The sequence below is a fragment of the Diceros bicornis genome, chromosome 19 (genome assembly GCF_020826845.1).
Source record: "Diceros bicornis minor isolate mBicDic1 chromosome 19, mDicBic1.mat.cur, whole genome shotgun sequence".
Taxonomy (NCBI): domain Eukaryota; kingdom Metazoa; phylum Chordata; class Mammalia; order Perissodactyla; family Rhinocerotidae; genus Diceros; species Diceros bicornis.
This window is the reverse complement of record NC_080758.1, coordinates 10,442,288-10,461,216: the sequence shown is the minus strand read 5'-3', so window position 1 is coordinate 10,461,216 and position 18,929 is coordinate 10,442,288.

Below are 18,929 nucleotides of genomic sequence, written 5' to 3'. Positions count from 1 at the left end.
ACTTTTCTCAGCTACCAAAAGAAATATTTTTTGGGCAACAGAGAAAATGAAACAAAAGTAATGTGCGAAAAGAGCAGGGGACGGGCACACAAAAACAGACGTGTGAGGATATTTATTGCATCATTGTTTGCAGGAGGGAAACACTGGAAGAAACGTGAATTGCCATCAAAAGGGAAGTGGTTATGTATGTTAACGGTGCCTCCGATTCATGAAGTACTAAGTACAAATGAGAAAGAACGAGGCCGACTTAGGCACGCCACGTTGGAAAGATTGGCAAATCTGATTGCTGAGTGAGATAAAGGAAGCGCATGTATGGTATGATAGCATTAATTTAAAAAAACACCACCACTAAATATATGTATGTAGAGCTGTGCCTTTATGCACGTATGTCAGTAGCTATGTGCATCTATGCATGTAAATTCCTGCAAGAGATAGAGAGGGAAAGACACCAGAGGGAGGAAGGAGCGACCTCACGTTAGGAGCAGAGGAACAGTGACAGAGACTTTTAGATTCACTTTACAAACCGTTACAGTGCTGGGCTCTTTTACATATATGCACATCTCTCGTGTGTTATTGAGCATATTTTCAAGTGCAGAGAGAAGCACAGGTCGATGGCATTGAAATCGGATGCTTTCGGTGCAAACATTTCACTCTTCTAAAAAATAATTTGGTGATTCAAAATCCATTCTTAATCATAACAGCCAGCCAGCCTGTTTGTGGCTCGTTCATTCCCCTCAGAAAACAGTGAATACACACAGCAGGGTATAAATGCTCACGTCTGGAGAAGATGAACTTTTACACTAGTTCTGTCTTTTCAGCTTTCTAAAGTGTGGACCTTACCAATTTCTTTGACCTGTCTTTTTTTTTTTTCCTCCCATTCCAATGCATGGCGGTGACAAGGCATTGAATTACCAGTTTGTCACTAACGCCATAGGCTTTATTATTCCTTTGAACAGAAGCTCGGCTTAAAAAGAAAAGTTTTTCTTAATAAGTGGCTGTTCATCCTTTGATATGCACATCTGGATCCCTCGTCTTATCTGCGGCATGCTAATGCTGCTTCCTGCAGATAATGATAAAAGAACAACTCAAAATAACAAAAAAGGAATAAAATGTGCCAGATGCCTAAAAAATACGGAGCACAATGCACATAAAAGCAACTGGTTTTTCAATTCCGGAGAATAAACTCTATCAACAATTGAAGTAATCATTTGAGTGCTCAATTGATGCAAGAATTTTTTTAAAAGGGATTAGGAAGAAAAAAAAATAAGCGAACATCAGCTGACAACCACCACCACATTCTGTTAGAAATTAAGAGGGAAATAAACCTAAGTATGCTATAAATCACTTAGGGGTTTAATTTTGCTTCTGCCCTGCTACATTGTTTCTGTTTTTTTCTTTTTCCTCATTTGGCTGTGACTTAAACACTGTTAATTAAGGACCAAACTGAAAGTCTTTGATTCATACATTTTTCACGAATTATAAAATATTTCAAACATACAGAAAAGTCCCAAGAATAACATAAGGAACATCCGTGTACCCACCATCCAGGTTTAACTACTTTTCATTTTTCCTTCATGTCTATTTTTTAAGAGTAAATTTCATTCTAAGAAGGAGCCCTTCCAAACATGATTTTTAATTTCTACCTCACCTTTGTTCATTGCAAGAAGGTGCTCTTCTTATAAAAATATGATTTTCTCAGTTTTAGTAATTCTCGAAAGAGCTTTCTTCCTCTACTCAGTGTGTAAACGGGTCTGATGTTTTGAAAGTTAGATCGTGTTCAGGACGAAAGAGTAGAATTGTTATATATTTAATATATATATGATTTATAGATATTCTATATGGTTACTATCTAGATGATCTTCATTCTTTACAATTCCTTGTCAAAAGAAGCAATGGTCAACCTGCTTTGTCAATTTGTGCATAGAGCGTGAGTAGTTCTGCGGCTGATTGTAACTGATATGTTAATAGGCAGGCAAATAACTTCTGCTCTGCATAGATAGTTCCATAAACTGAGAGCCGAGGATTGTGGGGAGAGCTAAAAGGCAACGGTAGCTCTCCATCTCTAGCACAATTGCAGATTGTGGTTCGGTCCCTTTCTTCCCTAACCAGATAACACTGGTGAACTGATTCCACATTAGTCCACATTAGCATGCAGCAGGCATGGGAAAATGATAAACTCCTATGACCACTGTCATGGCAACTGAAAAAATGGCTGCTTTGGGGGAGCAAGGTCCACAGGAGAAGAAAAGCAAAGACCCCGTCTCTTTCTTCTGTTTGACATCGTTGTTTAACATACAAAATTGTATTATCATGACGCAAGCTCGTCGGCCAGGACTAAAGCCTGCCTAGGAATTGTTAAAACCACCCCCCACCCCCCCCCCCCCCCGCTCCCACCCCCCTCTCCTTACCGTAAGAGTATATAATTTGACCCTGAACATTTTCACTGAGGGCTGTAAATTCCCCCCCTTTTCATCCCAGGTACAAAGTGTGAAGCGCCTTGGGAAGGTGGAATGTAGGGAAAAGGGTCTTGTGTGTGGTGGGGGGAGACAGATGATCAGTTTTACAGCAAAAATAAGGCTCTTGTTTGTACTTGTTTTTCTTGATTATCCGTTCCTCTCTCCTCCCCCCACCCCCTTCCCTCAGAAACACTTTGGATTTTTCTAAGATAGCAATTTGAGCAGAGCTGGTGAACATGAGTAGACAGAGTACAAGCAGAACTGGTAAGCACTGTGCGGGCGGAAGGTTTAAAATGGTTATTGCGGGTCGGTGGGAAAAGGCTGGCAGGAGGCTCATCTCAACGCTGAAGCTGTAATTTAGGAGTGGTTGGACGAGAGGTGAGTATTTCCTTCTTTCTACGGCCCTTTTCCAAATTTTTTAATAAAGTGCCTGTATCACTCTCATAACCAGCAAAAATAAGTGTTTCAAATGGGGCTACAGAAATAGGTCTTCAAAAGGATTTTGGTGCCAGTACTCATACAAAAATCCCATATTATCCAAATATATCACTTGAAGCAAGTTCTTTGTTCATATATATATACATATTTACATATGTGTTTTAGTACATAATATACATATTTTAATACATATGCATATATTAAAATACACATATTTTTAATACACATATTTTTAATACACATATTTTTTAATGAGGAAATGTAAATGAAATTACTTTCAAACATTTTGCTCCCCACCTCCTCACAGTTGTGTAAACAGAACAGAAAGGGTACCATTTTGGGTTGTTTTCACAACACAGCCTCCAAACAGCTAAGGTTCCTTGGGAGCCATCCTAAAACGGACCAAATGAAAATTTTCAGTAAGAGTGCGACTAAGCCCACTGACAGGAGGCAATCAGAGAAGGGCCAAACAAAGAAAGCTCATTTGTATCATTTACATCGGTCGTCTGCAAAGTTGGCAAATGATGAAACAAAGAGCTTGGTGATGAACCGCACGCCGTGTTTCAGCGTGTGCAGTTCACGGCTTCTTCACAGCTTAATAAAGATCTTAACCAACGTGCAGGCTGGAGAAGGGACCAGGAGCAAAAGAAATCGAAAAGGTCAGAACCGCTCTGTTTGTTTTCCCAAATTGTGGGAGTAAAGTTACAATCTGCCACCTGGGTAAGCCCACTGGCTAAGGACCCGGATCATGTACACAGTAACCACAGGGATTTCTCGACACACTGGAAACGCTGGAGGAGGAATTTGCTTGGGGGAAGGGAGCAGCCAGGGACAAGACGAACGTGGGTCAGGCCCTAACTAAGCCCCCAGGGTTGCTCAGTGCCTGACATGACAACGGTCTTATTTTTAATCCTCACGACGTCTCTTTGAGGTAGGTATTATTGCTCCCAGAATAGTAATGGGGGTTGGGGGAGGGTATTGTGATTTGCCCCCTGGCATTTGACTTCACGGATATTCCAGTATCAGGTCATTTATGCTCCTGTTTTCAGCTTTCACTTCCATCAGCATAATCTTTGTCAGAGGGGGGCAGTTTTACATTTGCAATTCTAGATTTTTCTTTCTGCTGGGTTTCCGGCAGCCCACCGCTGTTTTTTACATATCTACTGCACATCAAATGAGTCAAGCCTTAGAAATAGTCCTAGGATGTTTCCTGGGGAAGGGGGTGAGAGGTCCCTGTGAGATTTCTCTCTTTGCAGTTTAAGATTTTGAAAGGCATAACTTGGGGGGTTGGGAGGTGCGGGTGTTCTCCCAGCCAGCCTTTTCAATTAAAATCTCCACCTACCTTCCTTCTTAGTCTTTTCGCTGGATGTTTGGGGCTCAAACTTGCTTCCTGACAATCCTCTGATAAAGTCATTCCCAAATCTGACTGTGCATTGAATCACCTGGTGAGTTTTCCAAAAATGGGGATTACTCGGACTTTGCTTCCGATTTACAGGATCAGACTCTGAAGGTCTAGAAAGTACACTGATTGCAAAAGTGCCCTCACTGGAGTTTCAAATATCAGTGAGAACTACGGACACCTGGAGATACACACGAATATACTATCATGAGGATCATTTGGATACTGACCAAGTCACCTCTCAGTGTAGATGCTGCCTGTTCAGAGACCTTCTCTAGCATCCTACAGCTCCTAGCCCACTTCAGTGCATGGTGTTATATCATTTCCTTGTGTGTTTAGCATCTGCTTCTTCCCGTCAGGATGTCAGCTCTCTGAGAGCTGATGCCTTCTCCACCCTCTTTGTGGTCAAGTCACAGTGCCTAGGTCAGTGCCGGCACATTGCGGGTACTCAGTTAGTTTGTGCTGGGTGATTGCACCAGTGAATGAATGATTTGACTAGAAAAGATTCCGTCAGCAGGGAGGGACCTTAGTCCTTTTCTAATCTGACCCTCATATTGTGCAGAGCTGGAAGGCAGCTCAGAGACGAGACCTGGCTAGTTGAGCCTCTCAGCTTACCTGCCATGGTGGCTGCTGTTAGCAACTTTCTGCTCCTAGGACACCTGGGATTTTTTTTTTTTTTTGGTGAGGAAGATTGGCCCTGAGCTAACATCTGTCACCAATCCTCCTCTTTTTGCTTGAGGAAGATTGGCCCTGAGCCAACATCTGTGCCAGTCTTCCTCTATTTTGTATATGGGATGCCACCACAGCATGGCTTGATGAGCAGTGTGTAGGTCTGTGCCCGGATTCAAACCCACGATCCTGGGCCGCTGAAGCAGAGCACGTGAACTTAACCACTATGCTACCAGGCTGGCCCCAGGATTTTTTTTTTAATACTTAAAAAATAAATGAGTATTGTAGCATTTTGTGTGTGTGTGAGGAAGATCAGTCCTGAGCTAACATCTGATGCCAATCCTCCTCTTTTTTGCCAAGGAAGATTGGCCCTAAGCTAACATCCATGCCCATCTTTCTCTACCTTATATGGGATGCCGCCACAGCATAGCTTGACAAGCAGTGCGTCGATGGGTGCCCGGGATCCGAACCAGCGAACCCCGGGCCGCCACAGCGGAGCGCGCGCACTTAACCGCTTGCGCCACCGGGCCGGTCCCTGCAGCATTGTTAATGGTAGCAAAAAACTGGAAACAAATCAATACTGGCACATTCACACCATGAAATATTATACAGACATTAACTAAAATAAAACTGTAAGAATTGTGTTGAAAGAATTTCCATGAAGTATGGTTGTGTGACAAGAGTAAAAATGCACTAAAGCGTAAAATAATACCCCATTTTGGTAAAACAAACAGTGATGAACTATCCTTGCCAGGATTATTTGAACCTGGATAAAAATATAGAAGGATATGAACTTAACTGTGAAGACAGGTTATGTGCAGCGACTGGGTGGGAAGCAGAAAGGTTATGGGGGACAGGGGGGAAGCTGGCAGACTTCAAGAAAAAACAGAAGAAAATTAAATGACTCTGATACAAGAAAATCATGTCTGATATGTTGATGTTTATGTATTTGTGAAAATTATATAATTATGCATGCATATCTATAAATAGAAGTTGCCTTTTAAAAAAAAGGTGGGATGCACTTGAAGTCGTGTAAGGAAAAAATATAGCCTTGAGTATATCTTTTAGGAAAGAAAGATTGAAAATAAATAAGCTAACATTTAACTTAGGAATTTGGTAAAAAGAGAAACAGGGTAAATGCAAAGACAGACGGAAATAAAAGGCAATCCCTCTACCTGAAATTTTTAAAAATAGAAATGTCTTAAAGCTAAGATGAGATGTTAACAGTTCTTTATTATGGGTTATTATTATTATTAACAGAGATGCTCATTGAATTATTTTTTCCTACTTTTCTGTATTTTTTAACTTTCTTGTTAGAAAAAAATATATCAAAAGACAAATTCAGTAAAGTGTCCCCAAGAAGGTCATTTTCTTCCAAAAGCAGGAGGCTTGGCCCTCTGGGTGGGAGGATGCTTGTGTTCCTTCCCCCATCCTGTGGGCTGCTGTCTCCTGAACCAGCACTTCCTCATCAGGGGAGGATAGAAATTAACCAGGGGACACCTGATTTTGATTTTCCTCTGCCTGACTTCCCTCCTCTTCCTACCGCCCCCTTATGGAAGGCATTTGCCAGGGTTTTGTCTTATTTCGTGTCTCAGAGGTTGAGAGGTTCGTGGCGCTACCGTGGACTGGCTCTGGGATTTTCTTCCAGGACGAAAGAAGAGAAGGCAGGTGAAGCCCTCAGGGCAGTGGCTGGCTTGAGAAAGGAGCCTTCCTTCTTCCTGTCTCCATGGATTCTGCTCGCATACCTGAGTAAATAATTCTGAAATCTTTCTCCACTCCCAATCTTTTATGCAGGTTTTAGTCTGGATAGTTCTCCAAGCCTGTCCACTCCCTTCTCTCACCCCAAAACTGTGCAACTCTTTATGAGCCAGGCACTGGGCACCCAGCACAGGAAGGGAAAACTCATATGTGGGCTAAGGTCTTGGGCTAGAATGTTCTCCATCTTACTAGCTGGCTCACCTTGGGCAAGTGACAATTACTCTGAGACTCAGTTTCCTCGTTCGTAAAACCAGGATCACAAACTGGGTGTATGTTAAGTATACAATGAGTGTTGGGGCTTTTCATTTGTTTCCTGTGTGTCTGCCCGTTATGTCCATGGGGGCATAGTTTTTCCTTCACCGTGGTTTTCTTAGAGCCTTGAATGAGCCTCGCACATATATAGGTATTCTATAAATATTTCTTGAGTTAATTACTTCCTTTTGTTTCATATTTCAACTTTAGAATTCAAAAGAACCTTCCCTTATTTCCCTAAGAGGAGATATTGTTAAGGGTTTATCTATAGAATATAACTAGTCATAGAACTGTTGGGTTGTAGAGAATTCATATCTTCAACTTTAAAGCTAAATGTCACCAGTTGTTCTCCAAAGAGTTGTATCAATTTCCACCCCCAAATAGCAGTTTACAAGGGTGCCCCTCTGTCCATATTCCTTCCAGGACCTGGTGTTGATTTTTAGATGCTTTGCCATGCTTTTTCTTTAAAGGGGAAAATGAAAATGAAGCTGTTCACTGTACACAATATCACACCTTTAAACATTTTTATTTTTACTATTGTTGGATATTGACACTTGAAATTAACACCCCAGATCTCAGCTCAAATGTCTCCTCCTGGGAGGCCATTCCTAAATCTCTATAGAAGTTGGTTTCCTCTTCAGTCACTCTCTATGCCATCTCTCTGTTTATTTCCTTCATGGAGCATTGAAATCTAGAAGCATCTTTTTTGTGTGTGTGTGAGGAAGATCAGCCCTGTGCTAACATCTCCCAATCCTCCTCTTTTTTTTTTTTTTACTGAGGAAGACTGGCCCTGTGCTAACATCTGTGGCCATCTTCCTCCACTTTATATGGGACGCAGCCACAGCATGGCTTGCTAAGCGGTGCATCAGTGCACGCCTGGGATCCGACCCAGCAAACCCCGGGCCGCCGCAGCGGAGCACGTGCACTTAACCGCTTGTGCCACCGGGCCAGCTCCTGAAGCATCTTTTTGATTGTACATATTGATTGCTTTCTCCCCCTTGGGTCTATGAGGGCCCTTGTCTGTCTTGTTCACCACTGTATCTCTGGTCCTATTTCAGAGGCTGGCACAGGGTAGGAGTGTAAGAAATATTTATAGAATAAATGAAAGAATGTATGGTCTTTTGAAAAGCTAAAGCCAATTTAAACATTTATTAAATGTCAGCTTTATTTTTTAAAAATCTTGACAGTAATAAGCATGTGCTATTATTAGATAATCTTCCTCCTTTATTTTGCCCTGATCACTTTTGAACCCCAGATTTTGTAATTCATTCAAAATGTTTATGGATCACTTATTATGTGCCACTGACTGTGCCATGGAACTACTCATGGAATGAAGACAAAATTATAAGCCTGCAGTTTTGCTGGAGCCAACCCTGATGGTCTAGTGGTTAAGGTTTGGTGCTCTCACCGCCACTGCCTAGGTGCATCCTGGTCAGGGAACCACACCACCGTCTGTCAGCTGTTATGCTGTGGCTGTGTGTTGCTGTGATGCTGAAAGCTCTGCCACTGGTACTTCAAACACCAGCAGGGTCACCCATGGTGGGCAGGTTTCGGTGGAGCTTTCAGATTAGACAGGGTAGGAAGAAGGACCAGGTCACACACTTCTGGAAAAACTGGCCACGAAAACCCTGTGAACAGCAGTGGAGCCTTGTCTGATACAGCCCTGGAAGGTGAGAGGATGGTGCAAAAAGACCGAGCAGGGCTCCGCTCTGCTGTCCGCTAGGAGTCAGAATCTACTCCATGGCACTAACAAATTTTGCTGGAAGTGGGCTTGGGTGACTAAGACCGAATGAAACGTGAAACCTAGATTAAAGAATCTCTCAAAAGAAAGAAACTTCTTTCCAGTAGCTTAGGAGTGGTGGTGGTAATGTTGAGAGCTGACATCTGTTGGACAATTACTGTATGCCAGGCACTGAACTAGTTGTTTTACATGAATCATATATTTAATCATCAGAAAAAAATACAGGGTGGTTGCTATTAATGTGCAGTCACCTCTAGGTGCATTTAGCCTACCTGAATTGTACTATGCGTGTGTGGGGAGAAAAGAGAGAGAGAGAGAGAGAAGAATGATTTCAATTATCTGGGCAATAGTGTGCACTATTTCAGGAAAGAGCTGAGGCGAGCATTCCGTGGTCTTGGGCTCTGTCTGGTCCCTGCCTGCTATTCCATGATAATAGAGAGGATGCACAAGGGTAATTTTTGATCATACTTGATTTTTTCTGCTACACACTGGCGTTTAGAACTAACTCCTTTAAAAATGAAGGCTCAGAGGGGCTAAAAGTCTTCTATAGCAAAGTTACATGCCTGGGAAAGCAGATTCAACCACAATTGGAACCAGACTCTTTGATCCTAATACGTCTCCTAAATTTAATGTATCACCATGTTTTATTCCCCCAACACAGGGACATGCTAGGAGCACTTTACTGCATCATTTATTATCTAGATCATTTGCTCCAAAGATCACAGAGCTGAGCAAACTGTAGGAGAGGTGCTAAGGATTCTGAAGTCCCTTGCACTGGAGGCCATTTAAAATAGATTTTAGACTGGCGTGGATGTGTTGGATGCTCTGTTTGGACCCAGGGGAAAGATATCTGGAAGTTTTTTCCAAACTCAGGATTCTGTGATCACCTCATTGTTTCCCAAACTTTCTTTTTTTTTTGCTGAGGAAGATTCACCCTGAGCTAACATGTGTGCCCGTCTTCCTCTATTTTGTGTGTAGGTCGCCACCACAGCATGGCCTGATGAGTGGTGTGGTTCCGCACCTGGGAACTGAACCTGGGCCGCTGAAGCAGAGTGTGCTAAACTTAACCACTAGGCCACAGGGTCAGCCCTTCTCAAACTTTCTTGATCACAGAAATCACTTGCTAAAAAACAAACACAAAAAATAAACACACAATCAGACAAAAAATATATAGTGCCTGGCACATAGGTGTTCAATAATTTTTGTTTTTTTTTTTTAGCTGAGGAAGATTTGCCCTGAGCTAAAGTCTGTGCCAATTTTCCTCTACTTTATATGTAGGTTGCCACCACAGCATGGCTGACGAGTGGGTGGAAGTCTGCACCCAGGATCTGAACCCACAAATTTGGGCTGCTGAAGCAGAGCATGCCAAACTTGAACCACTACACCATGGGGCTGGCCCCTCAATATATATTTCTTGAATAAATGATTGAAGTAAAAAAATTGCAAATTGAAAAATAAAACATAAGATCTGATTTTTGCTAACAACACCCACAAAACTGTCTTTATGTTTGTGCACATACACACAGACATCTACACTTTGTAATATATGTTTGTATAATCATGGGTAAAATATTTAAAGGTGTTTAACAAACTGTTTAAGGTAGTCCCCCTTTGGGTAGAGAGAAACTGTTTTTGTTCCTAAGGTGCTTGAATTTTAATAATTTAATAATAAAAACAGTAGTTTTAATAGTTAATTTTAATAATTTAATAATAGTTAATAATTTGATAATTTTAATGATGGAATAAATTGAGTGATTTTAATAATTAGAAAAATAAAAGTTGGAAGCGTGATGTTATTTTTTCAACAGTGATTTCTAGTTCTTTTTTCTAGAGTGATTTTCTTTTTCAAAAATACATTTGAAAAGTATGCATCAAATGTGCCTTCTACAAGGCCCAGTGCCAGGCATTCTTGGAACATGAATTCTGTTCCTTCCCTGGAGACACTTATGATTTGGCCAAAGACAAAGCACTATTCCTGTGTGAAAACATAACAATATGAGATTGAAATTACAGCTCCAGGTGACAACGGGCAGGAAGTCTGAGTTACTCCAGTGAGGGGGGCGGGGAAAGGCATCCGGGTGGTCTGTAGAGAGAGGGAAGGCCTGTGGGAGAGGCAGGGATTAAAAAAGGCTTAGTCCAATAATCCAATAGAAAAATGAGCAAAGGTTCCAGAGAAGGAAACTCAAGTAGCCCTTAGACATATAACAGACGCCCAGCCTCACCACAATGAGAGCAAGACAAATGGAAACTGCGGTGCTGTATGTAGCAGTTTCCACCTATCGCATTGGCAGAGGAAAAACAAATGTTGGTGTGTCCTGTGAGAGTGAGCTGGGGAAATAGGCCCCCCTCCCACGCTGCAGGTGGGACTGTCCACTGGTAGGGTCTCCTGGGAAGATAATTTGGCAGTGAACCCCAAATTAAACAGACACATACTCTTCCAATTCTGGGATTTACCCTCCAGTGTACTTGCATGTGGTCAAAATGACATATGTACAAAGCTAGTCACTGAGGCATTCTTTGTGAGAGCTAAAGATTGGAGAGGGTGGGGGAAGCAAACAATGTTCATTACAGGGACTGTTTCAGTCAATTACAGTAGAACCATGCAATGGAATAATCCGGAGCTACTGGAAAAAAAAGTAACATTCATTGGATGTGGCAGGCATTATTCTAAGTCTTGTGTGGTTCTTCACTCACTCAATACTCTCAAAAACTCTCTGGAGGAGGTATCTAGGTATTGTCACCTCTACTTCACAGATGAAGAAACTGAGGCACAGAGACACTGAGTAACTTGCCCAATGTTATACAACCAGTAAGTAACAGAGTTATTGTTAACTGAAAAAAAATCAAGGTATAGAACAGTCTGTATAACATGCTCACATTGGTGTAGAAGAGAGTAAAAAACAATATATATGGATGTGGGTATGTTTGTGTATACATGTGTGTATGCACCTGTTTGTCTGTACATACTTTTATCTGTCTGGAATACCTCTGGAGGGAAACAGGAGAATCTGAGAACGTTAACTGTGGCTGCCTCAGCTTCTAGAAGACAAAGGAGGGAGCGAGGTTTGCTTTATGCTGTACAGAATTTTGTACCTGCTAAACTTGCGTTCCTCGTATATGTGGTATCTATTCAGCAACTTTAAATCTTTAATTAAAAAAATTTTTAATGGAAAGGGAAGGAGCCGGAGGTCTTTCTTATAAGTTTTATCTCCACTTGTGCTTGAAAGGTGGCTGGTCTGGAATGAGATGTGCCATCCATGTAAAATACACACCAGATTTCAAAGACTTAATATGAAAAACAAGAATGTAAAATATCGAATTAATCATTTTTTGTATTGATTACATGTTAAAATGACATTTTAGCTATATTGCGTTAAATAAAACATTATTAAAATTAATTTCACCTGTTTCTTTTTACCTTTTTAAAAGAAAGCTACTAGAATGTTTAAAATTACACATGTGGTTCACATTATATTTCTACTGGGCAGCACGGGTCTGAACCTCTCTTAAGGCCTATTGATCACACAAGGGATGCCATGGTTTACATTTAAAATGGGCATTCCCCAAAACTATCTCCTTGAATCTTCACAAAGCTCTGGTGTGGCAGGAAGTATTATTGCTGTTCCCCAGTTACAGAGGAGAAGTGAAGGGCTCATTCAGAGTCCACTGTACTTTCTTTCAATTCACATATTTATCGCAGAACACTGAGCATTTGAGAGGAAGGCGAGGGCTGCAGAATTAAAGGCACAGGGGCTTATTCCATATCGTTTCTTTGCAAGAGCTGCAGTAATAACATAACTCCGGTTAGCTGTGACTCATGAGATAAATGATGCTTAATAAATGACCCATCATGTGTCCTTTTCTTTGCCAGCTTTGTCATGTGGCAGTCTTTTTATTTCTCCTATCAAGGCCCTTTTTTATATCTAACATTCCAGTAAAAGACCCAGTATGTGCTCCAAACTGATTGTCTTTTTAGGGCTGGAGAGTGATGTTGGAGAACAGGGTTTCACCAAAGCCATTGGGTGGAAAATTTCTGATTTATTTGTTTGTTTCCATTTGGGGACCACCGAGCTCAGCTCCCGTTGGTCGCCTTTGACTCACAAGCCTGCCCAGGCTTGATGAGGTAAGTGATGGTGGGTTTCTTCTGTTTTGCTTTGTCTTTGAATGAATGTAGGTTTTCTGTAAGGAGCATGCATTCTCTCCTTAGCTTTCTACCTCTCTTCAGGATAGCTTGGTGAGCGCAGCAAAAAGAAAGATGTCTAATATGGAAAAACTCAGCCACCGAGGGATTGATTGTTCTGGCTAGAACTACGTGCCAAGTGAAATTTCACTTAGGAATACATTCCAAATAGCAAAATATTTAGGGAGTGGATGAGAGAGGCGAAGACTGAAATGGTAATAACGATGGTTACTGATGTTTACAATGGAATTAGATTTTGTGCCAAGGATCCCAGTCGGCATTCAAGGTGACAATTGCATATATCACATCATTATGTTATATATCAGTAGAGAAGAGAAAATGCTTTCAATTAAACTATGACACACCATTGATTACAGATGCATCTTTATTTCAGAGATGTAAAAATTTGGAAAAATGTTTGAATTATAATCAGTGAAATACAGGATCAAAATTACCCTTGAAATCTCCTTAGGAGGATCCCAGGTGAGGAGGGACAGCTATGAACTCATGGCTGTCTCTTTGGTTAAGCATCCACTGAGCTAGCTGGCTACCCATCTGGAGAACACAGCTCCGTTATAAGTACATCTTTAAACGGCTGGATCCCTGGAGGTGAGGTGCTGACATCTGGAACTGAGGCTTCTGGAAGGGACAGTACAGTCAGAGGCTTTCCCTTCAGTTTCACATCAGGGCCCCTTGAACATAGCAGCGTGTGGAATCACTTATGCTCTGCACATTAGTCTCTCTCGTTAATTTTCCTAGCTCCTGTGGTTGAATTTTCCCATGATTTAAAAGTTCATGTGATGCACAGGCCCCACGTTAAATAATCCTTACATGGATTAAATCATTTAATGTCCACCATACCCTTATATGATGGTGGCCATTATAATCCTCAGTTTACAAGTGAGGAAACTGAGGCACAGAGAGGTTAAGAAAGAAACCAAAAGTTACACAGTGGAGGATTTGAGAATACGTAGAACAGGCCCAGAGCTTGATGCTGCATTTAAGGAAGACAGTCTCTAGTTTCAATGCCAGTTAATCCAAGTCCAAAAGGCAAGAAGTTAGAAAAAATATCCTTTGTCTACAGCCCTTCACAAAAGCTGAAGAATTGGGGCAAACTTTAGAAAAGAGACAGTGAAATTTAAAGTGTTTTACGCTAACCAACCTGAATGGCCACCTCTCACCAGTCTGGAGGAAATAGATTTTTCTTTACTTACGCAATGATCCCTTGATTGAGTTTCAGAAGGTTATTAGTGTGTCAACAATTTTCTTATTCAATAGTTAGAGATGACGCAGACAAGATGATTTTTAAATAACACATTGAGATTCCAAGATAACAACCCCAAGGCTACAGTACAAATTATATACAAGTTTTCCAAGAAAGAATTTATAGCGGGAACCTCGATGATAGAGCTTTGTTTGTTGGCTCTGCAGAAACGAATTGTGGTTTATTTTAAGGATATGTTTTTGCGGGAACTCTGAGTTCACTTTAAACCTATAGTCACAGTAAAGGGAATAATAAAAGCAATCTGCCCTTTGTATTCCCAAGAAAGAATCATAAAAATAACCAATAATGACTCATACAGCTCTTTATTTTCCCATGACAAATGGTAATTTTTTCTAAAATACAACTTGAATTCATTTTCATCAAATTGAGTGCATTCATGTTTAAACCCGGAGACTCATGCCTATTGCGAGCTTACTGTTTGCCAGCCACTCTGCTAAGTTCTTTACAAATGCTAGCTCCCTGATTCCTCCCAATAACACGGGAGAGGTGGGGAGGACAGGTACAGTATTATCTTTATTTCATGGATGGGAAGACTTAGGTTCAGAGAAGCTAAGCAATTTTCTCAGTCACACAGCTAATAAGTGGTAAAGCTGGAATTTAAACCAAAATCCATATTTCTTCAAAGACTTTTTTTTTTAAATGGATTTTCCTACACTGTCTGCCTAGAATGTCACATAAATTATCCAGTCCAATCTGTCAAGTTGCTTTGAAAAACACAGTCTTTGCAATATATGCCTAAAGAAAAAATTTTGAAAATTAGGAAATTGGTAACTGTTATGGACTGTCTTGTGTCCTGATGTGACTGTATTTAGAGATAGGGCCTTTAAGGCCTAATCAAAGAGGACTGGTGTCTTTATAAAAAGAGAAAGAGACGTCAGAGATCTCTCTCTCTCGCTCTCTCTCTCTCTCTCTTTCTCTCTCCACGTATGGACACAGGGAGAAGGTAACATGTGCAAGCTGACGAGAGAGCTTCACCAGAAACCAACCCGGATCTTGGACTTCCAGCCTCCAGAACTGTGAGAAAATAAATTCCTGTTGTTGAATCACCCCGTCTGAGGCATTCTGTTGTGGAAGCCCAAGTGACTAATAAATACAGCAAAAACCCCCGCTGTGTGAAGGAGGAGCCACCTTTCATACAGAAAGCAATGGGAATGGCCCTCCCTCCAGGTGTTACCTTCATCTTACAAGTGAAGTCACAAGGTAAGGAGCTGAGTGGGGTTTTGAGCCCAGCACAGTCAACTTCCAAAGCGTGTGTCCTTAACCCCCAGGGTGGAGGTGAATCCCAGGAATGCCTTAGGACCTCTCTCCAATAACAGGCCTTATTCAAAGTTTAAGGCAGTTCCATTTCGCACTCTGTCAAGGGAGCCAGTAGAGGAAAACACTGTGAATATCCCTTTATCAGGATGTTTTCAGCCACAAGTGTGGGCTAAAGTTGGCCGAAACAATAAGGCCATCTCTTACTTCACTTAACAAGAACCCAGAGGTTGGCTGTTCTAGGACTGGTTCAGGAGATCACCAATACCATCGAAAAACCAGCCCTCTCCAACCTTCATCCCTTCATCCTGGTCATATTGGCTTGGTCCCTGAGCGAGTGTCCTCAGAGTCACAGGACAGCTGCAGCAGCCCCAGCACTTCCTCCCACAACAATGTCAAAGGCAGGAAAAGGGGATCTATCCTTGAGCATCCATCTTTATAGAGGAGGAAAACCTTTCTGCAAAGTTCCCTAGCAGGTTTTCCCTTTTGTCTCTGTGGCCAGAACTGGATTACATGCCCACTTCTAGAACAATCTCTGGCAAAAGCGCTGGGTGGAAAGGTGGTAGGAGCTTACTTTCCTTGAGAGTAAGGAAATTTCCACCTCCAGAGACCTGAATAAAATTCGAGATCTGACTGCAAGCAAGCAAGGGGAAGAGGCAGTTGGATGGTGATTGAGAACTTCAGCCGTGATCTCGTCTCAGGAAAACATCACTGGTAAAGCTGTATAATTTTACTTTGCTTCTGAAATCCCCAGACTCTCTCCTGCATTGCCCTGTGTCCTCACATTTCAGGCTTTAAAATTACCTGGCTGCTGCCAGTGAGATAAGCTGAGATGCTAAAAGGCAAGCCAGGATTGTTCTATTACAAAAATACTCTGGTAGTTAAACCGCCCAATTACAGATGGTCAAATTAGTGAGACTAGCAGGGTATATTTTAACTAGTAACTCAATTGGGGTTACTAAAGATGGAAAGAGATAAATTTAAAGAGCCTTAAGCTTGACAAAGAAAAGGGCATGGAATCAATTTGTATGTAAATGGCTCCCAGTCAGAACTTCCCAGAAGGTGAGAGTTGCATAGAACACATTTTCTCTGGGTTAAAAGTCTTCCCAAGACCATCCTGTCTGTTTAAAAGTAGCTGGACAATGATGTCAGGAGTTTAGAGTCTAATTGTGTAAAAAAGAAATGCTATCTTTCTTGCTGGTTTACAGGGAATGAAGAAAGTACACAGTGTGGTTTCCTGTCATTTCTTACTACTTCTCTTTCCAAGGTGGGCCTGTGGTTTCACATCCTGCACCACCCTACAAGGGGAGAAATCATAATATAAGACAAAGATTGAATTGTTGGTGTTACCATCTAGTCCATAGCTTGAGGCAATCTTTCCCTCTGGATAGTATGTTTACTTAACTGAAGGGAAGAGCTAATGATAATAAGATGGATGATAATGATTATGATAGTAACAGCTAACATTTCAGAGCACTTGCTATAAGCCAGGCATTGTGCAAAGTATACTAGGATCACAGAATGAGGTGCTATGAACCCAGCTACCCAATGAGGTGGATCCCTTAGTTAGTTTCCTTTTACAGATAGGGAAATTGAAATTTAGAGAGGTTAAGTAATACTTCTGGGAGTTAGAACACTTACGCTTTAATTCTAGCCTAATCACCAACAAGCTATCTAACTGTAGAGGGTTGAATTGTGGTCCCCCAAAACTTTTTAGTCCAAGTCCTAATCCTCAATACCTGAGAATGTGACTTTATTTGGAAAAAGGGTCCTTGCAGATTAGAGGTAAGGATCTCCAGATGAGATGATCCCGGATTATCTGGTGGGCCCTAAATCCAATGACAAAGGTCCTTATAAGAAGAGGAGAAGACAGAGATATAGAGACGGGGGCCATGTGAAGAAGAAGGCAGAGATTGGAGTGATGCGGCCACCAACCAAGGAAGGCATGGAGCCACCAGAAGCTGGAAGAGGCAAGGCAGGATTCTCCCCTAGAATCTTTGGAGGGAGCATGACCCTGCTGACATCTTGATTTAGAATTTCTGTTCTCCACAACTGTGAGAAAATAAATTTCTGTTGTTTTAAACCATCTAGTTGGTGGTGATTTGTTATGGCGGCCCTAGAAAACCAATACAATAACTGCAGGCAGATCATTCCCCCTTTGGTTTCCTCATCTGTAATATGTAAGGTTTTGACTATTGCAGTGGTTCTAAACTCGAGATCATGGACCTGGGCCAGTTGATGAGGGGGGAATATGTAAACCAATGGTTCTCACCTGGGGGCAGTTTTACTCCCCAGGGAATACTTGGCAATGTCTGAGGACATTTCTGGTTGTCACAACTGGGTGAGAAGGGGGGTGGGATTACTACTGGCATCCAGTGGGTGGAGACCAGGGATGCTGCTAAACGTCCTACAGTGCCCAGGACAGGCCCCTGCAACAAAGAATTATCTGACCCAAGTGTCACAGTGCTGAGATTGAGAAACTCTGATGTATACGATGCCCAAGTGCTTTTTACAAGCAATATCTGATTGAATTTTCACAGCCACCCTCCAGGGCGGGCATTATTAGTCCTATTTTCCCTATTTTACAGATGAGTAAACTGAGGCAGAGAGAAGTGAAGTGATTTCCTCAAGGCAACAGAGCTAGGAGGTGGCAGAGCAAATTTGAGGTTTTTGCTTTTGTTTTTTAAAAATATATGTATATTTCTTCAATTAACAGAACACCCTTTATTCTGAAATTGCCCTTTTTCCCCTAAATTTTGGTATTACAATATCCTTTTTTTGTGTGTGTGAGGAAGATCAGCCCTGAGCTGACATCCATGCCAATCCTCCTCTTTTTTGCTGAGGAAGACCGGCTCTGAGCTAACATCTATTGCCAATCCTCCTCCTTTTTTTTACCCCCCCAAAGCCCCAGTAGATAGTTGTATGTCATAGTTGCACATCCTTCTAGCTGCTCTATGTGGGACGTGGCCTCAGCGTGGCCGGAGAAGCGGCGCGTCGGTGCGCGCAGGGGATCTGAACCCCGGCCACCAGTAGTGGAGCGCACGCACTTAACTGCTAAGCCACTGGGGCGGCCCATTCTTAAGTGAAATGATGGCGTTGGTAGATGCTACTCTTTTGATTTAAAGATTTTATTTATTTATTTTTTCCCCCCAAAGCCCCAGTAGATAGTTGTACGACATAGCTGCACATCCTTCTAGTTGCTGTATGTGGGACGCAGCCTCAGCATGGCTGGAGAAGCGGTGCGTCGGTGCGCACCCGGGATCCGAACCCGGGCCGCCAGCAGTGGAGCGCGCGCACTTAACCGCTAAGCCACGGGGCCGGCCCACTACTCTTTTGATTTAATGTCTTTTGGATTTATACAATAAAAGTTGGGAATCCTCTATCTTGCAAAACATTTTCTTGGGCAATTCTACTGATCTGAGACATCTATAATTCTGGAGGAACCACCAGAAGAGGTCATTTGTTGACTTTCTTCTAGTTCTAACACTGAAAACGTG